At 39.0% G+C, this 25,074-nt stretch overlaps 1 long non-coding RNA gene across 1 annotated transcript; it reads right to left on the bottom strand.

The window, feature by feature from the left end:
• Nucleotides 1-12,957: 12,957 nt before the first annotated feature.
• On the bottom strand, nt 12,958-24,787 carry LOC127547217 (uncharacterized). Its single transcript, XR_007950095.1, has 3 exons — nt 24,212-24,787; nt 19,176-19,290; nt 12,958-13,267 (listed from the first exon to the last, which is right to left on the bottom strand). It is a non-coding gene; the product is annotated as an uncharacterized LOC127547217 (long non-coding RNA).
• Nucleotides 24,788-25,074: the final 287 nt, after the last annotated feature.

The following is a 25,074-nucleotide window of genomic DNA, read 5'->3' as shown; positions in this document are numbered from 1 at the left end:
TCAAGATGATGAGTCTTTCTGACTCCATTCCCAGCATTCTAACCACTGAATCACCTAGCTACCCTTGGCTTGACTCTGTCCAATCAAATAGCTTAGAATAGTCAAGGATCTATAGGAAGAAGGCTTCTATGCAGGTTACAAATAGTTAAATAAAGTCAAAGATCAATGGGAGAAAGGCTTCTGTCTAGGTTACAAATAGTCAAATAGAGTCAAAGATAAAAGGGAGGAAGGCTTTTGTGTAGGGTACAAATAGTTAAATAGAGTCAAAGATCTATGGGAGAAAGACTTCTTTGTAGGGTACAACTAGTTTAGTGTAGTCAGGGATCTATAGGAGAAAGGTTTCTATATTGAGTACCACCCACTGGGACACTTGTCCTTCTGGGTTTCCATTTTGAGTTGTTGCTATCCTGCACTAGGAAGTGGTATTCTTTCATACCTCCTCTGAGGCAAGCAGCAAAAATGGTCAAAGTTAAGCCCATAGCTGAATAGGAAGGAACATGCAGGCTGGATTACAGCTATAAACAATCCCATGTCGCCTTCCAACAACAACAAAAACAACTTTAGGCACAAATGTTCTCCTGCTCCTGAAGTGGAATCATTAAGAATTTTTGCAGTATTATAATTTCTGAAGAGTCAGAATTGCAAATGACCAAAAAATCACATTTGGTGCAATACTATTTCTAATAGTCTATAAAGCAGCAATGGAATAAGATATCATCAAGAAAATCAATGAGTAGTAAAGGAGGAGGAGGCAAGTCTATAATGCCAGATATTATTCAGACAACCTAAATCCTTCACTGATACAAAATGAAAGATTGTTTTTAATCCCAAGAAAGGACTGACAAATTGGGCAATTAACCAAATTTAATCAGTTTATTCTGGGGAAAGTAAAGATGTCTTAAATGAAAGGCAACATGCTCCAGTGGAAGGAAGAACTCTGACTTTGTTATCAGAGAATACGGATTCAAATCTTCCTTGTCTCACCTCCTGCCCATGTGATCTATGATAAATCATTTAACTTCATCATTTCCGAATTTTTCTATACCTCAATTTCCTCATTTTTAATGTGAACATGATAACAGATAGTTCAAGTAAATAAATGCAAGTTAGAAAACACACACACAAAAAAAATCAGCAAACATACAATAAGTATAGACTATGTGCCAAACACTAAACTAAGTGCTAGGAAGTCTTAAAAAAAAGTGGCTTTTTAAAGTATCTGCCTTCAAGGAGCTTATATTCTACAAAGTGTGGGAAAGAACTTATATTTTAATGGAAAGCATGATGCTTCTAATAATGAATAATGGTGAAAGCCCCTCTGGGCTTCTCTACCTAATGCCAATCAGATTAATAAAGATACATTTTGGAGAAAAATTATGGGAGAAAAAGCATACTAATGGCCTGTGGATATAGTGGTGCTTTGGTTTAAACATTCTACAAAACAATTTGGAATTACATGCCAAAATTGAGATAGCTGGGCTGCCCATTTCCCTCTCAGTACCACTACTAGGCATATTAGCAAAGAGATCCAATTAGGTCAGAGAAAGAGAGAAAGGATTCCTATGTACAAAAATATTTATAGTTGTTGTTGTGTGTGTCTTTTTTTTTTTTACTGTGTCAAAGAACTAGAAACTAATGGCAAATCATTCAACGAGAGAATTATTAAATTATGTTATATGAATGTTCAGTCATTTCAATCTTGTCTGATCCCATTTGGAAATTTCTTGGCAAAGATCCTGGTGTAGTCTGCCATTTCCTTCTTCAGCTCATTTTTGCAAATGAGGAAACTGAGGCAAACAGAATTAGGTCACTTGCGTAGGGTTACACAGCTGAAGACGGATTTGAACTCAGACCTTCCTGATTCTAGTCCCACTGTTCTATCTAGCTACCATAAAGGTTGAAAAGAATGGTTTCAGAGAATCTACAGACTTAAATGAAATCCTTCACAGTTAAGGGAGAAGAAACATGAGAATGACAGAGAAAATGAGTGCAACAACCTATGTGAGCCTGCCTATGACTAGAGATTGACATTGGATGACCCAAACCCCAGTGCATTCCCTTGGCACTAACTGTTTCTATTTTGACAACACACAAAGGGGTATGGCTCTAGGAGGTCCATAGTCTAAGCATCCTAATCCCCACTTTATAAATGGGACTCAGAAAAGTAAGCAGATGATCCAGCCAGTATAGAGCAAAGTGAGAACTAGAACTCAGTTCTCATCATTCCAGATCACTGCTCTTTCTGCTGGGCCACCATTTAATGTCCAGTTAACCATTAGTGGCTCTTTGCTGTATCTCACCATCCATTAACCATTCTTTTCATCCTCATCCTCATTTCTTCTATTTTCTCAGTAACATGTTTTCTGAAAAGTCACAGTAAGTTCTTCCTTGTCCCCCTTCCCTTCTCTCTCCTTGTTTCCCTGAGGACAACTCTAGAGGAGGTTAAATAGTGATGGAGTTTGGTATCCTCTGATTCGAATCCCAGCAAGCTCAGAGAGTTTGTCATATCATTCAATCTCCAAACAGGAAAGAGCCCCAGACTGTCAATGCTGCCATTCTTAAAAGAGAGAGATGGTTCTAATATACTACCCAAGATGAGCTTCTGCTAACACTGTGGCAAGGATAGATCATGAACCAATTCTCTGGTGGGGCAAGTCCAGACTCTGAAGCAGTTGAATAAACATGACCACAATCACTCAAAATTTAGACATAGGAAACCTAATTTGCTGGGTTCCCTTTTTGGAGGGTTGGCATTCTTGAAAATAAAAATAAGGCATTCTCTCTTGATACTTCCAGGATTGGGGATTGCATCAAAGTCAGTGAATCGCAGCTCCTCCCTTAAGGGTAATAAACACTCTTTTGCCAACATTCTCATTCTTTTCAGTACCATCAGGGAACTAGTTTGACTGGATGGGGATGGTATGGCTTTGAGATATATGTTGCAGAACCAACCGGAACCCAGATATGTTAGCAAGGGATTCGACCTGGGTTATCCTTGACTGATCTGTATTCTCCAATCACAATGGGTAAAACATGAAGTGGTCTGTGTCCTTCCCAAAATGCTCTTGCTTTGAGTAAATATGATGCTGACATGGTGCTAACTACTGTGCTAGTTATACAAACCATTAGCATTACAAGTTCAAAGAATAATGCCAGCAAGATTCATTTTATGTTCCAACAAAAATTGGATATCCCTATGTTCACTAAGTTTAGATTTGTCACTAATCCCTTCTTCACTTCCCATTTCTTGAAAATGTTCCCAGAAGAGAGAAGTTAACTGGAACCTGACTATGGCCAAAGTGAAGAAGCTTCATCTGTCTCAATGCAATCTCCCCTAATTGAGTAATCCCATTAAAATTTCACTTCCCGGATGCATTTGGCTTGAAAATCAATTGATCTAAAATGGTGGACGATGCCATTTGGAGAAGATTGGACTTTGGCTGGCTTCCTGAGCCAACTGCTTTGGGGGAACTTCTAATAGTGCAAGTCTTATACTTTGACACATAGAGGCTGTAATTAATCCTCTTGGGGAATTTGGCCTTTCTCTGTTTGCATTTCAGTGAAGTTTTTATCTGGTTTCCTTATTTGCTTCTCTGGAGATTTTATTTATAACAACAGTGCTTTAAGGATACAAGGTAACACAATCAGGTCAACTCTAAGAAGTCTTTAAGGGATGGAGGAGTAGTTGTTTTTAGGGTAATTGTCCCCAAAATACATTCAAAATCAAATTACAAAATATCACCTTGGGAAGGACCTAGTCCGATACTTCCACCCATCTCCATTGTTGCCTAGGATGAATCTGTATATGGTGGCTGTTAAGCAGCACAGCTGGCCTGGAGTCTGGAAGGTTTGAGTTCAAATCTAGATTTAGAAGTTAATTGTATGACTTTGGACAAGTCATTAAACATTCCGACTCAGTTTCCTCAATTGTAAAATAGGGATTCTAATACACCTATCTACTAAGGTTCTTTTGAGAATCAAATGAAAGCTTTCTAAATTACCAAGCCTGATGTCTGACCCAGTCAGTGTCTAATAAATGTTTTACCTTTGTTCCCTTCAAAAGAAGAAAGCCTTATTCCTTCCTCCTCCCCTCCCCAGAGTGATGCAGGGAGGGTATGTTAGAGATGATATTTGAGCCCATTTTTCTTTACCCACAATTTTGTGGATTTTCCCCATATCACCATCTTGTCCCTATTCAGATTACAGTGATGTGAAAGGCTGAGTCAGGGTCAGCCAAGCATACAACTTAATTCCCTTCAGCAACAACTGAATAAATCCTGACTGTGTTCCAAGCCCTGTTCTAGGTGCTGAGGACACAAAAACAGTAAAGAAACAGATCCTGCTTTGCCATAATTCCTCTTCCCACACCTTTTCCATTGAACCAATAAGCATTTTTAGCACCTACTGTGTACTCAGTGCTAAGGATGCCGAAACAAAAATAGATCTTGACTTGAGGTCTAGTAGAGGCCTCTAATCCCACCATATTGATTTGCCATTTGGAGGAAAAAAGATGAGTTCTCAGAAAAGAATCAGACAATCTCAGCTTCTGCTCTGACCTGGGGTCTAAACCAGGTTATGTGAGTCTGGAAGAAAGTAGTCATTTTTGATCCTTATCTCAAAAAGAGGTACTGCCCCCCCCTGCACCCCACTCGGATTTTTTTATATAATCTGGCCTGGCACTGACTCCATCAGACTTTAAATGGCTTAGTAATTTTCCAGTCCATTGATATGTCTTGGGCCCACATAGAAATTAGCTCTAATTGGAGGAGGATGGTCCCCTCTAGATTCTGGCAAGTGGACCTGACCTCAAATACTACCCACCAAGACAAACTCACACCGCACACACTCCATCACTACTGTTTTGGCCACTAGATAATAATAAAAAAAAAAAACTCACATTTCTATAGAACTTTAAGGCATTCAAAGTATTTTCCTCACAACAACCCAAGGGAAGTGTGGCCAATATAAATGTCATCCCCATTTTTGAGATTTGAAAACTGAAATTCCTAGAGGTTAAATTAAGCCAATGGCCCATAGTCACAGGGTTCATGACTAAAGAAGTCAGGTCTTCTGGGAGGGCCAAGTGCTGGCCAGATTTCAATGTCTCCAGAGGCAGCCTCTCACTATTTTGCTCATCCCTCAATCACTTGAATTTTCTAGCTTCTGCTATGGGCTTTAAACTCAGGGGAAGGGAGGCAATGCTAATGAATACTTTGAAAGGTAAAATGATTTTTTAGGGCTAGCATGATGTAAAAACCAGAGGCAGAACAATGGATGATGGATAGGGGACACAGTAACTTGAGATGATATTTTTCTTATATTCAGCTAAGGGGAGTATCTCGTTCACGATGCTCCACTTTCTACAAAATTCAGAAGTAATGTTCCTTGCTATTTTTAGACAAAATGAAGATTATATGTTTGCCAGTACTCCTAACATTTGACAACTCACTTTAGCTCCCAAAAACCAACAGTCCTCATTGTCTCTATTCACTTCTGCTATAGTTAAGTCCAACCCTGCTCCATTGCAGGAATAATAACCTTCATGACAGATGCTTCTTTACCCCACATTGGCCAGAAATGATTTCTTTTGTGATAAGGGAAGTAAATATCTGTTATCAATCTCCCTCCAAATAGTGTACAAACATTTTTTTAAATAGAATGAAGTCAAAAATCTACAGAAAACAGAAAAGCTTTTAATCCATCATTGAGATGATCTTGGAATTCGCTCACCTAGTGGTTTGTGGGTGAGCTTTGGGGTTATAATAATCTTCATGCTTCTTTAACCTGGATTTAATATGATGTGATAAAACTTACAAAGAGTAAAAGCATTTAGATGTAAAAAGGGTCTGAGAAAAATCCTGACCTTTAATTGTTTAAATGTGGAGGTGATACTTTATAAAATTATTAGATAATAAATATCTACCTTGATTTAGTTACATCATTCTACTATGATAGAGCCTAAGATCCTGTATTTTCAAATTGATAACATAATAACCTAGATTGCAGGGAGGATCAACATGGGTCCTTCCAATACAGAAATGCTCATGATAATAGAAGCTGAATGAAAGACAAGTCTGATGTCTACAAGAGAGTAGATATACTTCTGGATTCTGACCCTATCTGGAGACTTTGTTCAGTTCTGGGTACCACATTCTTAAAGGGATGTCAATAAGTTGGAGGGCATCCAGAAGAAACTATTAAGGACAGTGAAGGACTTCATATTCGAATAACACATGTTATATAAGATTGACACATGTCACATAGGATTAACACACATCACATATGAGACTCTATCAAAGAAATGTCAGTTGCTTGAGGGGAGGGCTTTTTCTATTTTTGCCTTTGACTGACTTGGTGACTGATAAAATAAATGCTTATTTGATTAGATGGAAGTATGATCAGTTAAAGGAATTAAGAATGTTGATCTGGGTAAAAGGAGCTTACAGAAGAATCTTGTAGCTTCTTTTTCAGTATTTGAAGGGCAGTCAAGTGGGAAACAGATCAGGCTTATTCTATGTGGTCCCAGAAATCAGAACTGGGAAAGTTGCAGAGATTTAAGCAAATGTAAATAAAAATTTGTAAAACTTAGAGGCATCCCAAAGAAGAATGGGTTGTCAAGAAAGGGAATGAGTTTCTCCTCCCTGAAAGTCTTCAAAGCAAAAGATATTGACTCATCTCATATGTTGAAAAGTAGATTTTAAAAAAGGAAAAATAGATTCTTTTGTTAAAACACAAATAGGACTAAACGTTTGAAATTGTAACACTGACTACTTATCATAGGAACTTTTATAAAACCATGGAGGTAGGGATGGAAAGGATGAATGGCTACAACTATTCTAAATCTGGTTAAATATATCAAAAGGATACCCAAGCCCAGATAGAAACTGCCCTTGAAATTGACCAAAATGAATCTCAGCATGTGATCGGTGGGGAACTTTCAAATCCATACTCATTCAAGCTAAACAGGATCTCATTTTATTTTCCAAATAAAATCATGTATTCAAATAAAGGCAAAAATTCAAAAAACATGAAGACAAAAGTCTGCTTTTGTCACACAGAAAGCAATGATTGCAGAGAAAAACTCTAAAAAGAAATACTGCTTTTCTGCCTCATAATTCTCCTTTTACTCAAAAGTCAGGCAAGACCCATGAAGGAGCTTATCTTACTTTAATAGACTGACTTCCAGGACTCCAGGCCCAAAGAAAGCTCCTAGCTATGGTGGAGATGAAAATGATGTTATCCACTCTTGGCATGTCAGAGTAAAAGGGCCCTTGGAAATCACGTAGTAATGCAATCCTCATAAGGTATGAAATGACTTATCCAGCACCATATATTGAATGACTCAGAGGTAAATTCTTACCCTAAAGAATATAAGCAGAAAATGTTATTTTAGAGTAAAATAAACAGTTCCATGAAGTGAAATGCAGTCACATCTAATTAGTAACTAAGCAAGAATTAGAAACCTGGTATCCTGTTTTCCCTGTCTCAGACAGCTCCATTAGAGTGCTCTGAGCCCTATGGAATAGGGGCTATGTCTAGTAAATTGAGTACAGGCTAAGCCAAACAGAAGTTAAAATTGGATGCCGAGTACAGAATCCTATTTGCTGTGATGATTATATATTTTTTAATTTTCTTTTCATTTTCTAGGGAAGGATTTTTGCAGGGGAGATGATTCAAGCTCATCTCAGATAAACTGGGGATGGAAGGAGTTAAGACATAGAAGGTCATAACCAGAGGCATAATGTAAACTTCTTGAAAGGCCAAGGATGGTAAAAGCTGAAGCATCACAACTGGGGCTCTCCTGGGGAAAGATTGTGGAGCTAGTGTGGATTGGGGGTGAAGAAAGTTCATGGAGGAGTGAGGCAAGGGCTGCTCTGACTGTTAGACCATCTCATCTGGGGACAGATGCCAAGTAAACACTCTCAACCAGAGCTCATTCCTTAGCTTTGCTTTTTTCCCTTTTTTACAACAAGAGTGGATATAAGAATCACTAGCCCCATTTTACAGTAAAGAAATAGAAATTCAGAACGATCCAAAGCTAGAGTTGAAAGGAAGAGTAGCTGCCCCATACTATGTTCTCCAGAGATTATTAGATAGCAGTTGCTGGGAACCCCCGGCATCAAGCCCAAAGCCTGACAGGTGGGCACCAAGTGCCTGGGGATTTGCACGCAGTCCATGCCCGCACAAACTGTTATAACCTCAAACCACCTTCACAAGGTGGCCCAGACACCATCTAGGAAAGAGCTCCCATCCCCATCAGATCCGCTTTCTCTTTCCTGCCACAAGAGCCTATTCAACACTGACAACTTTGAAGCCCCATCTGGCCTCTTTGGTAATTAGGAAGCCAGTTAGAATCAGGCTCTGCTGGGAACTGTCCAAGGTCCTAAGATTGAGGCCACATTGGAAGGCAGTTTCTCCAGACTGAGTCAATGCATAGAAGCCCCAAGTGAATAAGCATTCAGCTCCATTTTCTTCTCCGTCTACTCGGATTTCCTTTTTAAGGGACATTCAAAGAGCATATAAAAAATAGGCTTTCCCATCTGGCATCATTTGCACAGCAAGAATCACACAGAAGAATTTAAGTTCAAATGTAGCATGCTACTGGGAAAAATAACAAAGGAAATGCTTAGTGCAGGGTCTTAATTACATTTATTTTTCTTTTTAACCTAGTAAATCTTTGAATGTTACTTTTAAAGTAAGCCATTGGAAATCTTTCTTTTGATCTAATGGATTGTTAACAATAAAGATTTTTTGTTTATGTTTTTAACCAGGATGTTATTCATCTGAGGTACACAGCACATTGAAAGCCAACAGCACCAAGAAATAACACCTTTTTACCATTTACAAGAGTCCATATAATAGCGAAGGACATTTTGGAGCAGTCCATGAACTTTACTGGCATTTTCCTAATGTTAAGAGAAATGTTATAAATTTTGCAAAAGACAGGAAGAAGAATTCCATAAGCTGGGCCACCATGAAAGGGTTGCAATCTGCCTCACTGGGGGGAATAACCACATGGATGAAACCATAGATCCACTTGAATTTTGGATTTGAGCCATTTGTTGAAAGTGTCTGCTTTATATTCTAGCTTGCACTTCATGGAGATAAAGCTGTATGTGTTAGAGGAAGCCACTTGTGAGCATTACTGTTTCTATGAAAATAGGCTGGGGGTGTAGGCAGGAGTAGAATAACTTGTTTCCAAATAAAGGATCAGCATCATTTTAAAGCAACTTAATTTTCTTGTTCTTGTCCAGAAAATGCTAAAAAATTATTCAATTGTCTCACCCAATAAGCAGTAGAATGATGCAATGAAAGGATGTTGGGCAGTGAGTTCCTGTAGGATAGTAGGCCTTTAATCCTGACCCTCCTGTTAAATAAATGGGCAATTTGGGGTGATTGACTCCCCTCTCTTGGATTCTATATCCCCTTCTAGAAAATAAGTGATTTCCATTAAACTGAGATTGGGTAGGGGGAGAAGACAGGCACATGCTATCCCTCTGTCCACCTGCTTGGAAGCCTCCAAAGAATATAGCAAGTGACTGTCCACTACACAAAGTGGCTCAGTTATTGCTGAGGCATTAATCCTTCAGGTTGCTTTGGAAAACTGAAGAATTTTTATCATCCCATAGATATTCATGAGCCTGTAGTCATAATGTTGTCCCAAAATTGTGTGTGTTGAATTTGTAGCAGATGTAGAAAGTTGTACATGTCGTGCATAATCCTTCAGGAAGAACCAGTTTCCATGCACCAAGGACAGGGCACACATTAACAGTTTCTTCTTAATGTATCTATAAAAAATATGAATTTCCATTAAGCCCCCCTTTCTTCTTCTGGCCACTTAAGTCCTAAACATCACCTCATTTTATTATCATCTGCAACACACTACTTCATTTTGCCCAACAATAAATTAACAAGAATGTACTAAGTGCCTGCTATGTGTCATTGAAGGGATGTAAAGACAAAAAGAAAACATATCCTGCCTACAGAGGGTTTCCATTCTATGAGGGGAAACCATCTTCATATAACTGCATGCAAATATATATGAGATGAAAATGAGATGACTTCTAGAGAAGCAGTAGCTGGAGCTATGGGGAAAGGAGTTAAGAGGAAATGGCATTGGAGATAACCCTGGGATCAGCAAAGGTTTAAAAAGCAGAGGTTTAGAGGGACGATATTCCAGTATCCCAGCCCCAGGGACAGCCAGTGCAAAGGCTCAGGTGTGGGAGATGGAATGGGATAGATGAAGAAGAGCAAGTTAGCCAATTTTCCCGTGATATCAAGTACATGGAGGGGAGGAATATGTAACATGGAACCAGGCACATGTCAGCATTAGAAACCTGATCAAGGAAATCCAGGTCCATAATGTTAATGACATTTGGCACATTTCTCATAATAACTATGTCCAAAAAGGAAATAAGAACAGTCTGACTATTCTTGCTCAAGGCGATCACTCTCATTTTCCTAGGTGTTCATGGGTCCTCCTTAAATAAAATGTAATAGAATCATGATAGAAATCTAAGCCAAACTCAGTGCTCACAATTTGTAAATCCCCTCATCTTTGCTTTTGTGAAAATCACAGCATTTGCCCATCTTCTACTGTGAGGCTTCTCTACCCTCCCAGTCTACGAAGTCTCTCAAAGATCTCAGAAGGGAGGGGCTCAGCACACCCATTCACCAGGTACTTCCAGTCTCTGCAATGTAGTTTGGCCAAGCGTGATCACTTCAATCCACTGAGGGCAGTTAGGTGAATGCAGCATCTCCCTCTTGCCATCAAAATTGCTTTAAAGGCCCTTTTTGATGTCCTTAGCATTCAGCCCCAGGCTCACATCATTTAGGGCTTTAGCACTCCTGACACTGTTTTTCCAGGACTGCATACAGTGCCTCTTTTGTATTCATCGTCAGCCTCTTGCCTCTGCTTCCAACTTCTGAGTAGGCCTTTTTAAAATCGAAGTTGTTTGGGGAGTTCATTGTTTATTTCCCTCAATCTCTTTAGACAGGTGCCCCTTTTCTATCCCATCAGAAACATTTGTGGTTGGGTCTTCAGATTTTGATGCCTGGGAGTTTCCCATCCCTACCCCTCAAAACTGGATTAACTTTCTTTACTGAATTGTGGGCCCCCAATGCCTACCTCTCCTTTCTCTTTATTTTCTAACCTATTCTTCCTCATGGGTGTGTATCAGTGTGAGAGAGACAGAGCGAGTGTGTGTGGGTTATAATTGTCTTTCCTCTCCTCTGGTACGATGGCTTGGTCACTACCTTCCAAAGTCCCCATCGTTTCTACTTCACTAATCTGTTCTCTCTAATTGGTCAGAGTAAAATCCAGAACAAATTCTCTTTTGAGAAATGAAATTATCATTAAAGCATAGTAAACTATGAATTTACAGTAGACAGAAAAATGAGACAGACAGATAGGAAGTTCCCAGATCCCAGTCTCCCAATCTATCCCAGCTCTCGGCTTCATACTTGGCCACATCCTTATATATGTGCCTTCTAAAACTCTGTGACCTCCCAGTTCTTCAATCTCATCACCTCTGATCTAAGTCTTTCTTCCACTTAAGTGACACATGAGGATGGTCAGAACCTTGAACTCATCACAACACACAAATTTTCCATTTCCATGACTGACAATTTTAAATTATCTCACAGAATCAGGCACTCTTCCAACTTCTTTCTGTGTCTCTTTCCTCCTAACTCAACCCTATCTCTACTGATTGTGCCTTATTTCCCAGCCTCATTTCCTCCCTTCCCAACATGAATTATTTTGTTAACTAGTTCCATTATACTTTATCTCCAACACTGGATGGAGTTGCTTGAAACCATGTCTTGTTGCTGCTGACAACTTGCCAAACTCCAGCCCAAGATCTCTATGCCATGGGCCTTCTTTAATGCTACTAGACTTTGGAGGAAGCCACACAATGAGTCAGTCAATAAATATTCAAAGCACCTTCTATGTGGGGCACACTGAATTAAGGGATGGGTATAGAAAGCAAAAACAGAAATGCAGTTTCTAATCCTCAAAGGTCTCTAAGGAAAGAAGGTGAGCAGGACAACAGTCCTTACCCAAATAAAAATCAGAGAATCTCAAGGTAAAAAAAAAAAAAAACAAAAACAAAACCAAAAACAAAAACAAAAAAATCAAACAAACAAAAAGGATTTATTACTATCTCACAAGAAAGGGCAACTCCCAAAAGACAAGGTGTCATTACGAGAGGAGTACAAAGTATAAGCTGCAAAACACTGGAATATACAGACCCTAACATGGAAGCCCTCCTCCCCCACTTTTGATCTTTTCTTTTATTGGCTGGGGAGTCCAGGTTTGCATTCTAATCTGCCCAGAGACTAAAAATCTACCCCCAAACAGAGAATACTAGCCAATGATACTCTTTACCATATTGGGATCTTAATGCTAATTGTGTCAAAAAGGGCAGGGAGAACAGGAGGGAAATGTATGTTTATCTAAGATAAAGGAACACCAGAGGCTTTTGGCTACAGCACAACTTGTAATTGCAAAGCTCAAGTTATAATTAGGATACAGATGGAAGCCACTTTCTTATGAGAGATCTTCACTCAGTTTATCCCATTCAAAGGCTACACACAAAAGAAAGATGGGAGGAGTAAAGGATTATACCTCAAAGGCAGAAAGAAATCATCCAAAGGAGTGTAGTAAGGTAGGAAATGAAGAGGTGGCTGCCCCGAGCACCCTTGGTAAATGGAAGCTCTGAGAGGAGCTTTCACTGATCTGGAGAGGGGTCTGAGGCAGAGGACAGACATAAGTTTTCTAAACTATTGTCCCTGGGCTTTCACTCCTTTCTGCCAAGTACTTGCTACTGCTCCCAAACTCCTTGTCTATTCTTCTCTTTCCTCAAGACACCTGCACACCCTGCTTCCCTTCCACTTCACAGCATGACCTTGGCTCCAGATCTCCTATAAAAACAGAAGCTGTCCCTCCTGAGCAGCTAAAGCACCACTTTCTGCAGGAAGTCTTTGCAGGTTCCCCTCTCTCCCCACACACAGTTAGCACCCACCCTTCCAAACTATCTTGTTTTTAATTATCTTGCATTGAATTAATGCCCATTCTGTGCAGTCACATGTGTTTTCTTCACTATTGGAATGCAAGTTCTTTGCAAGTAGAGATTGTTTTGTCCTTGGATGTTATTGTTTTGCTCCCGATAGCCTGGCGTAAGGCAAGAGCTCAGTAAATACTTGACTGATTGGTGGGCTCTTTCTTTGTCCCTGTTAGAGATGGATGTCAACCCCAGAGTTCGGCCTAAGAAAAACAAAACAGTTTTACTTGCTGGGGTGCTTTTTTTCCTCTCAAGTTGGAGGCATGAATGCAGAGTTGTGGTTGGAACTGAGCTCATCTTAGGGTTGGATTGTTTGAAAAGAGGCTGGATAGGGATGACTGTGTCATGGCCTAATCAGGTTCTTAGCTTCAGTTTCCATGTGTGTTCTTACAGAAATCACAAGATACTTTGGGGTACATGGAACAAGGAAGTGGGTCAGGATGAAAAATCTCCAAAGGCCATAGAACAAAATATTTATGCAAGAGTTCTGTCTGGTATGAGCCAGTTCTGTGGTTGTTTACATAGGATCCTAGTTCACTTTACAGACATTGCAAAGGTCAACCTTGAGAAATCTTTATTTTGCCTCCTGATTGGCAGATTTTGATTTCCAGGTCAGTAGAGTCTCTTCTGAATAATAAGGGGACTCAAAGGAGATTAAGATGATTAATAAAATCATTAACTGCCTCAGTTTCACAAAGTAAATACTGAGGTAAACTGAAAATCTAAGTTCAAATTCAGCCACAGACACTAACTATATGGAGCTGGCCAAGGCACTTAATGTCTTAACTGCCTCCATTTTTTTTATCAGAAAAATGGGGATGATTATAACACCTACCTCCCAGATTTGTCGTGGGGACCAAATGAGATAATATTTATAAGGTACTTCACATATCTTAAATCTTTATACTGTGTAAATTCTATTTTATTTTAAAACTCTAAATATCTCAACTGTATCTTCCTATGTTTCCTCCTTTAATTAAAACCTCTGATCCAAAGACAGCCATTTTCGTCACCAAAATCAGGCTAATCTCTCTTCTTGTGATATTTTTTTGAGATTCTTTTTTTTTAATTTTATTAAAGTTTTTTTTTTATTTACAAAACATATGCTTGTGTAATTTTTCAGCACTGACCTTTGCAAAACTTTCTGCTTCAACTTTCCCCTCCCTTCTTCCCTCTATCCTCTCCCATAGATGGCAGGTAGTCCCATACTTGTTAAATATGTTAAAAATATATGTTAAATCCAATATACGTATACATATTTATACAATTATCTTGCTACACAAGAAAAATGGATCAAAAAGGAAAAATAAACTGAGAAAGAAAATAAAATGCAAGCAAATAAAGAAAGAGTAAAGATGCTATGTTGTGGTCCACACTCAGTTTCCACAGTCCTCTCTCTTCATCACTGAACAATCGGAAATGGTTTGAATCATTCATTGTTCAAGAGATCCACTTCCATCAGAATTGATCATCATATGATCTTGTTGTTGCCTGTACAATGATCTCCTGGTTCTGCTCATTTCACTCAGCATCAATTCCTGTAAGTCTCCCCAGATTTCCTCTCTGAAATCATCCTGCTGGTCATTTCTTACTGAACAATAATATTTCATACCATTCATATACCACAATTTATTCAGCCAATCCCCACCTGATGGGCATCCACTCAATTTCCAGATTCTAATCACTACAAAGAGGACTGCCACAAACAGTTTTACACATGTGGGTCCTTTTCCCTTCTTTAAGATCTCTTTTCTTCTTATGCCCTTTAGGCCATCCCTTCCATCTTTTTATCTCCTCCTGAATCATTGCTAAACATCTCCCCCTACACCAGAATTTTAAATCATTCCTTATCTACTGGCTACATTCCCAGGATGCCTACAAACATGCCTTGCTTTCTCCCCTCCCTCTCCTATACTAAAAAAAAAAAAAAAAAAAAAAAAAAACCTTCACTTTAACCTGCTGCCTCCCAAATTCTTCCTCATCACAGTTAAACTATTCTTTAAGAAATAATCCCCATCTACAAAACACTTTCCACACAAATAAAGTCAGACCTAATCCGTTGGAAATCTATCAAGTGCTCATGGGTAGGCTGAGTGAATATAATAAAAAGGACAATCCTACCTAAATTAATCTACTTATTCAGTGCCACACTGATCAAACTCCCAAGAAACTATTTTACAGAGCTGGGAAAAGTAATGACAAAGTTCATCAGGAAGAACAAAAGGTCAAGCATTTCAAGGGAGTTAAAGAAAAAAATGCCAATGAAGGTGGCCTAGCTGTGCCAGACCTAAAGCTATATTATAAAGCAGCCGTCATCAAAACCATTTGGTCCTGACTAAGAAAGAGAGCAGTCAGAGGCAGCTAGGTGGGGCAGTGGATGAAGCACTGAAGTCAGGAGGACCAGAGAAGCATAATGACAGAGAGCAGGCACTCCATGAATTAAATTGATGTTTATTCTGCATCATTTCATTATTATTAATCATTTTCTCTTTTTAGACAGGCATTGTCTCTGCTCTGGGTTTTCATGACATTGCTCCTACTTGATTTTCCTTTTCAGCTGCTTCTCAGATTTCTTTGGGGGGGAAAACAGTGTTAGGAGTGTTAAAGCCCTAAATGATGAGACCCAAGGATGAATGCTAACAGTTTTTATGGTTGCATTTATTTAGCCATCCTCAGTGGATTGAAGTGATCACACTTGGCCAAACACCATTTTAGACATTGAAAATACCAACTGACTGGGATCCCCTCCTGTCTAAGATCTCTGCCAGCCTTTGTAGGAATAGTGGAGGAAAAGCTCCAGGCTAGTTCCAGTCTCCCCTCATCCCCAGCAGGGTTCCTTCCTTTGAATTGTCCAGAATCAAGGGCATGATCTTTTTTTCTAAGAGGATCCCAACAGGGACTGGATGAGAGCTCTGTCCTCTCTAGAAGACTAGGTCTTAGAGCTCTCTTCTTCACCCGATCTGTACAAGTGGGGTGGGGAGGAGACATATGGTTAATCATACTCTTCACCCTCAACCCCTTTCCCCCCCACCACCCCTACTCTCACCCAATCCATCCTCCAGGTCCAAAATCTACTCTCTGGTGACTAATTATGAGCTAGTCTTACCATCATTTTCTTCTCTCTCTTCTCCCAAGTGTCTGAATATGGCTCAAGACTACACTAGCTCTGATGCAATCAAACCATCCCAGAATGACTTGGTTTTTAATCCATACGTATCAAATTAATGGCTTTTCCACAGCCTAATAAGGTAATTTGGTCCAAAAATTGCTTCCTGTAAGAATATTCATGCTTTTCAAGAATTTGTAGCCAAAAGACAAACCAAAGACCTTGCTCTTTAACCTGGTGAAGTTGCTCAGATTAATTTATGGCCCTCCCTTGTATAAGAGAATGATACCCACACTAATAAGGCTATTTAGGCATGGTGTGATAATAAGTGCACTAGAGAAAAGTTCAAGCAAAGTCTTCGGATGCTTTATTGCCCTGTTCCAATTCCTAGGTTGGCATTCTTGATTTGCCTACCTGGGAAAAGGCTGATAATTGAGGTAAACAGTCTAATAAAATCCCTTGTGCATGGCAGAAAGTCATATAAAAGAGGTAAGGGCCTAGAAGGAAAGCAACTAATGAAAATGATTATTTTTGTTAGCAGCAGATCCATTATACATCTAAAGAGCTCAGTAGTTCTGGGCTGGTTCCAAGCCAAGAACCCCCACAAAGATTCAATTGCTTATGAATCATGGGGGCATTTCCCAATTATGATTAGGAGGTAATCACATGAAGTCAAAGATTCAAACTACAAAGTCACTCAAGCTGAAAGGACATATTTGCTGAGCTGAATCCCAAAGCTTAGGTAACTACAAAATATTACTTATTTTAAAGCCTGAGCAAATGAATGAATACTACTGGTGCAAAAAGAAGTGTCACCCAAACTAAGTAAAAACAAATGCAATTTTTAAAAAATATAGCTTAAATGAAGATGTCAATGAAATGACATCGGACCTAAATAAAAATAGTTCAGGATGATATATGCATATACAGATATACATATACACTACCCAACAAGAAAAAAAAAAAAGACAATGTGTATATTGCCTATCAGAACCTATGTTTTTACTGAGTAATGACCTTTCATTGCTCTCTACAAATGTAGGAAACTCCCTCTACAGATGTAGATCCAACTATATCGCATATAACCCTGGACTGGAGTCGGGAGCCACCTACACAGAATGTGACAAAAGTGGGAGCAAAATCCTTACTGCAGGGCCAACACTCTGTCCCCATTGCCTGTTTCTCTCAGTGAGGAGTATATTAGTATTTTCCCAAGGTCAAAAAAAAAAAAAAAAAAAACCCTGAAAATAAAACATGGCATTTAAAATAACAAGTCACTAAGCAAGAGTTGAAATGCTCTTAATGAGGACAGATGCAAGAATGGTCTATGCTGTGCTACCCTAGGATAAGATAAATCTGCTAAGACTCCCATTATCCCATTGGAATTTTAATGGGCCAGAAGACAACAAACCAGGAAGGACCTAAAGGGGTACAGCGAGACGCCCATAATAAAGACAAAGGTGATAAGACAAGGAAGAACTGGTGTCTGAAGGGGAAGTATTTTCCAGGCTCACCCAGGTAATCAGTAACAGATCAGCAATTGAACAGAAGCAAAGTCATATAAAGGGGGTCTACAACTCGCAGATCTTGACTTAACTACCACTCTGAAGATTACCACTGGGTGATCTTGAGATGGTCATTCAGCCCCCTGAGCCTCAGTTTCTTTATCTGTAAAATGAAAGGGATGCACTAAATGATCTCTGTAGTTCCTTCAAGTTCTGTATTTGTGACCCTGCGATCCTAATGAACCTAAGTCTTCCAACTCCAATTCTAGAAATCTTTCACCTAAACAAGACTCCTACTTTGACAAGGGATTCAATTCAATGAAGTCACAGAAAAAGTACAACTTTCAGAAAGAAAATTGTTAAAAGTCCATAGAACAACTCATCTGCCCAGCTTCCATTTTTATATGATCTTTACAGAAGTAATGTTGAATATAGAACAAGAGCATTTAACTTTCAATTAATTATGAGATCAGTCAAGGATTCAAGTTTGCCGATAGTAAGTCACTCAGTGACAGGAAATCAGGTTTCAGAGAATGATACCCAAGACCAAAAGCAGTTAAACATAGTCAGCCGGAAGGATGGATGGGGATAATGAGATACTTACCAAAATGGTTCATCTGCTGCCTAGGGGAGATTCAGAAACTTTGAGTGGAAATTAAAGGGCATTGAGATAATGGAAACCAGGGAGGGGCCCCTCATATTTTCAGATCACATCATTCCTGAAGGAGCTAAATCACCGAAAGCAGTGATGTGAAACCTCTATCCCAACATGGGTCAGGAGAAGTGCCGTGTTTTAATTGCAAGAAAACTGGAATTGGAACGTGCCCAAGTAGGGTCCTGTGGATGAAAAAACACTGAAAACTTCCAAAGGTTTTTACAATTGCATTTAATGCCTTGGATGTCATCAAAAAGAGAAATATACCAGCTCATCCACGATAACATAGCAGTAGTTAAGTTGAGGACATTTTTTTAAAAAGAAATTCAAAAGTCACTCAGAGATGAAAAAGAAGCAGGGAGGGGGGTGGACATTGGAGAGAACCATCTCATCAAAGCTATAAAAGGAGGACGATCTTGAAAATAGCAGGAACTTTCTATCCAGTTTTATGCATTTTAAAAGACCAAGAATTGGGGGGGGGGATGAAAATTTTCAAAGTTCTGGCAACTGGAATGGATCTGGCACCAAAGGATTGCTGGACCTTTCATCTTACCAAAAACTAGGGGGAATGGGAAAATAGAAATTAGCAGCAACTTGTGGGGATGGAGAAAGACAGAAAAAGAAAGGAGGGAGAGTATTATTTTTGACATTTTTAGGGCTCTTTAGAGTCAAAAAAGCAACTAAATGTATTACCTAATTCAATTCTTATAACACCCCACAAGATAAGCCTGGTAGTTTATATTAGTCTGATTTGATAAGTCACAGAATCACCAAATTTCAGAACTGGAAGGTCCTTCAGAGGCCACTACTCCAAACCTTATCCAAAAGGCCCATCTGTCACCTACCTGACCAAAGGATCATCCGGTGTTCTGTTTATCCAGCCCTTTATATCCAAGTTTTCAAAGTTGAAGAACGCTGCTGTATCTCCTCCACTTTCAATGTCCAAGCAATTTCCAAGTCCTAGAGAGACCAAGAAGAAAAGAACTTCATGATTATATCACCATCTATGATGAATCTTTAGAAAATAGAAATACAAAGCTTCAGAAAGAGTTGCTCCTAAATTGCCTCAAAAAAAAGAGCGGGAGAAATAGAAGTTGCCCAAAAAATAAAAATGGAAACAAGGAAACAAAGAAAAAAAAATGCTATATTATTTAAGGCTCTCAAGAAAAAAGATCAGGAGGCAGAAGGGAGAATAAGTTAATATCAGGAATAGTAATTCAAGGTCCAGGAATCCCATTAGGCAGAAAGCAACCAAGCAAGTGGCTAATGAGGATGGTCTATTTTTGATTCCAAAAGTGTCTAGTTTCTTGGATTTGGCATGTTCATTTCTTAAATTGAAAACCAGAAAGAAAGAAGTCTTGATGTTTCCAACATCCACTGAATATTTATCAACTACACTATAACTTATAGCAGTGAAAATCTTGGCTAACAGGACCCTTGGTTCTGGCCAGCTTGGTTTAACACTCCTATGAGAGGTCTTCCCTGCTTCCCCATCACAACCCAGCTGTTAGCACTCTTTCCCACTCAAAATCATTTTTTATTAATTTGTATAAATTGTTCAGGGCTTTTTAGGTTTCTGCTGCCCGTTCTCCAGCAGAATGTAAGCTTTGAGAGAGCAGTTGGGATTTGTTTATCTTTTTTAAAACTCAGATTGCCCAGTGCTGAGCATGTAATAGGTACTTAATAAATGTCTTCAGGTTGATGTGGATTATATCCACGGAAATGGAATATTTCCATTAGAATAGAGCCCATTCTAATCTCTAACCAATAAAAATTAAAAGGCACCATAAGGCCCTGGTCATAATAAGAAACATTTCTCAATTTGTCACTACCATTGTGTCTGGATTCAGAAGAACTCGCTCACTTTTGGGGCATCAATTTCCTGCTAAAATCCAAACAATGATTTATGAACCGACAATCTTTCAAAAGCTTCTTCATAAGGTAGCATGAATTTTGCAAGATCCTGTAAGAGATACTTCATGTTTCCTTCTAAGAGTACAAAGGCTTAGAAGATCAATGAGTCTTCTGGTTCCAGTCTTCCCCTAATGTTCTCTCCTACCCAGTCACCTTAGAGCCCGAACTTTCTGAATCTGAACCCGTGGGGGCCAACCTCTGATGTTTGCTGAAAAGGATTCCTACATGGTCCGGAGCTGGCAGTGTTCTGAGAAACCACTTCCCTAACTGTAGGGAATCTCACCCCAAGTTTGGCCCCAAGATGATGACTTTTTCCAGCCTGAGGAACTCTCCAAAATCATCCACTAATTCCTATAGTAGTTCTGATGCATGCTGGTAAAAGCCATGGGAAGAAGCACAGAAGCCTATAGCATCTCATTAAATCTTACTTTCAAAATGAGTCTAAATTGTCTTAGATAACAACCAAAGAAGAACAAGGTCCATTGATAAGAAATCCAATTGCAGGACAGCATTGCCCAGAGTGCTACAAAATGACTATTAGTTCTGGTCTTTATCTCTGAAAGCATTTTGGAAAATAAAGAGCTCATCAATGAATTTAGCAGAGACTGCCAAATTGGGGCATACTGTAAAATGCCAATAAAGATGAAAGGATAATAAAAGGGAAACAAGGAGGAGTTATTTCATTGCCCAGAAGGGAAAAGATACCATGGGAAAAATGAAAAGTATTATCTCGGCTGGCATGCTCCAAAATAGATTCAAGGGAAACAATAAATTTGAAATGTGACAAAGAGGGAAGATGACAGATTAGAGAGGATGGTGTCATGGGGCTTGGTAATCCAAGCGGCCCAACAATCTCAAGCTTGAGAGCCAAGGGTACAAGGGGTTAAGGATGCTTTCTAATATAGGGCACTGGAGAAAATGCCTCTGACTGCCCAGCTCAAGGAAACATGATCATCCTAAGCAATGTCTTCAATCTTGCAAAATCAAAAAGACGGAAAACAATGATCGTGATCCATCTTATTGTCAGCTCTGTCTCTAGGATAAGCAACATGAGACAAGAGAACCTCATTTTAAAAGAGCCTTCATTGCATATGGAGTCAGGAGTGAGTCCCAGACCACAGGACAAAGAGAGGGCAATCTGAGCCTGTTTTTTTAATTCCTTTTTTTTTTTCCATTTAGAATGACAACATTGGTATCCTGGAAATTTTGCCTTTAGAACTTCTGAAAAAGACAATCATGTCATCCATAAATTCCTCAAATTTTTACATTAGCTTTTTAGCCATTTAGCTTAAGCTTTTCATTAAGCATTATATTTACTTTGGCTTAAGTGTTAAAGAGATATAAAGTCAGAGCATAAAGGAACCACGGAAACAAACTATCCCTCCCCTTTTATTTTATAGATAAGGAAATTGAAGCCCAAGTAGATTAAGTGACCTGAATACATCACTTGTCTTCTCCCAGCCTCAGTTTCCACATCTATAAAATAGGAAAACGGTTTATGGTGAGAATCAAATAATATGAATGGACACACATATTTCTAAGCTTTTATGTATAATTTACAAGTCAGCTTTTTTATTACACACACACACACACACACACACACACACACACACACTTCTCCAGATTATTTAACAGATAAAGAAATTAAGGCAAAGAGGATTAGATGAGTTGCCCAAGGTCACTCAGTAAGTGTTTAGGGCCAGATTTGAACTAAAGAAGATCTTTCTTCCTGGATCTAGGTCTGCCACTCTATCCATTTAACCATGAGTTATTACAGTGCCTCATAGGTGACAAATATAAAAAACTCAAGAGGATGAAAAGACGTGAAGAAAATATGAACTAATGGTGCCTTCAGTCTTTAGGAATCAAAAGAACTGGCAACATTGCTTGAAATGCATCTTATTATCTGCCTTGTATTTATGCTGAAGGGATATATGATTAAGGAGAAGGGAACACATGAACTGATGTAGATTAAAGTTAGGAGAACAGAGATAATGACAAACCAATAACTACAACAATGGAAGTAAAAGGAAGAACCAAAAAGACAAAGAAGTGCGTGTTTCTGATTACCAAGCTTGCCCCAGAAAAGATTTGGGAAAATGTAGGGCAGAAGGGGATATACTTCTCTCCTGCATTGTAGAGGTGGGTAATGATGGGCATAGTGCTTGTGTCAGCTACTTTTGCTGAAGCACATTTTTTTCTCACTTTCTCTTTTTAATCTTTGTTACAAAGACTCTCTTATTGGGATGGGTGAGAAAAATTACGAATAGAAATTCATATTATATGAAAACAAAGGGTACTAATAAAAGACAAAATGTTTAAATAGTAAAAGCCAAATTAATAAGGCAAAGTTCCCACAAGGGATATGTGCTCATTTTCAAGGGTACTAGATATGTCTCTAGAGTTCAGAAGCAGCGTGATAGATATAGAAGGAAATTTCTGAATAGTCTATGTACAAGACACATAAGATAATGGAAGTAAATAAGCACTTGTTGAATACCTACTATTTTCCAGGCCCTGTGCTAAGCACTTTACAAATATTATTTTATTTGCTTCTCACAACAATCCTGGGAAGTGGGTATGATTATTTTCTGCATTTTGCAGTGGAGGAAATGAAGCAGGCAGGTTAGTTAGAAGAGGTTAGAAACTTAGACACCTTTTTATTATGTACCAGACACTGTAATAAGCACTGGGGACATAATTAAATTTTTTAAATCAGCTTTCAATAAAAAGGGGAGACAATACACAAAAGGAAGCAGAAAAGGTGAGGAAAATGAGCCACCATGGGATACCTAGAACACAGACATCTTGTTTCGTGGAATAGAAACCAGTCAGAGCAGCAGGTGCAAGGTGAAATGAACTGAGAGGCCAGGTTCTGCCTTTGAGAAAGGAAGGCATGAGAAGGAGTTTGAGTCCTCCACCCTGCAGCCCTCCAATTACTGGGGAGAGAAGGTCTGAGTTAACATCTTCGTGATGAGATTAATAGTCATGAACTTAACCTGGAAAGGGTAATTTGTTCCTTGGAGTAGAAGGAAAAAAATAGGGCAATATATGTCTTAAATTAAGTGATCTGCCCAGGCTCACCTAATTGGTGAGTGTGTAAGAATAGCTTTGAACTCATCTTCCTGACTGCAGGCCCACAGCACCCTCCATTGTACCTCTAGAAATAAGTGTCTATCGAGTACCTACTCTGCCAGGAGTTATGTTCTACCCATTAAGCAACCTACCTAAGAGATGACAGTTAAATTCATGAGTGACTGACATTGTTGAAAGAGGGAAGAGAGAGACAAGGAGAGAACCAAAGACAGAAAATTGGGAAATATCTATGTGAAGTAGTGAGGAAATGCCAGGAGCCAGGAAAAGAGGAAGAGAACCATAATTGGATAAGAGGGAGAAAGTGCAGAAGGACAAGATATCTCTGAATTGGAGTTAGTGTATTTATGGTGATATTCCACCATTTCTTTAGGGAAGGACTCGAATGAGAAATACCAAAGTCAGGCAGGCAAATCAGCATCAATAGAGTAAATGTCCATATCCATGACTCCCAGAAACAATGGAATATTGTATGTATTGTCATTGTCAAATTCTGAAAAGAGCATTTAAAATTCTGCATACCCCCTCCCCCCCAAAAAAAAGCCAAATAATACTAGTTAAATTTAGTTAACGCTTCCTTGTCATGCTAGGGATGTAGAAATTTGTATCAAATATAAAAAGCTAAATATATACATATATATTTAGCTCCCAGGATTGAGAGAATCAAAAGAGAAAATATTTGAAAAGCATTTTGTATACCCTACACGATATATGAATGCTATTATTATTGGCATTCTTATTACTACTATGACTAGCGTAATGTAGCGTATCCCAGAATGTCCATTCTATTATAGTGTGGAAAGAAAGAAATGTTTAAGGAGAGATTCTGGATTTCCACGGAAACTTCTTGGCAATACTGTTTTTCTATACTCACCTGTGGGCCCGCTCTTAAGTGACACTGTGGTTCTCCAGTGACAAATAACACATTCATATCCATCAAGGTAAGGAGTCGAGTTGAGAGCTGCTTGTTATGGGTGAAAGTATTTCACTTCAGTCCGAAAAGAGTTTTTCCCCCAATTGCTTGACTCCCTAAATCAAGCATAAGACTATACATGGAAACTGAAGGAAACAAGATAGGCTAGGCAGTTTCTTGGTCTGAATGTGAATAGTTTCCTGCAGACCAAGAATTGAAATTGGTAGAGACATAGAAGAAATGAAGAGACAGAAGCAGAACTGGTCACACAAATAGATGGAAAGTTCTTTGCCGAGCAGGGTAAACCACTTCTCAAAACCTGTGTCAAGATCAATTGAGAGCTGGGAGGAAAAAACTGCTTTTGATTCATTTTGATAGGAGGAAATTCAGGAAGAATTTGTGGGATGTAGTAAAGCGTGTTCCACGAACTCACGATGTCTTTCAGGCACAAAACTGACTTTATGTAAAAGCTGAGGAATCCATTGTTACAGCAAAGATGTAAAAGCAAATCTGTGTGTGGAGAACTTGGAAATTTCTCAAAGCCATCCACTTGCTTTCAAAACAAATCAGGAAATACAAAACCAGCATTTCAATAGCCAGGGTTCATTGAGGTGCCCCAGGACACGGGACCTTAGGTTTGGTTGATCTGGAAACATTTATGACATCAAAAGGTCAAGAGAAAAGTCTTAGCAAACCAGTGTCAGCAAGTTTTGAGCTTATCCTCTATACCCCTGGGTTTAAATACTTACTCCAAGATCCATTGACCATGAGGCCTTCCTCAAGCAAATTAAGTTCTTTAAAACTCAGTGTTCTCAGCTGTGAAA

This window comes from Antechinus flavipes, chromosome 2 (genome assembly GCF_016432865.1).
Source record: "Antechinus flavipes isolate AdamAnt ecotype Samford, QLD, Australia chromosome 2, AdamAnt_v2, whole genome shotgun sequence".
In the NCBI taxonomy this organism is placed as follows: Eukaryota; Metazoa; Chordata; class Mammalia; order Dasyuromorphia; family Dasyuridae; genus Antechinus; species Antechinus flavipes.
This window is presented reverse-complemented; position numbering and strand designations above follow the sequence as displayed.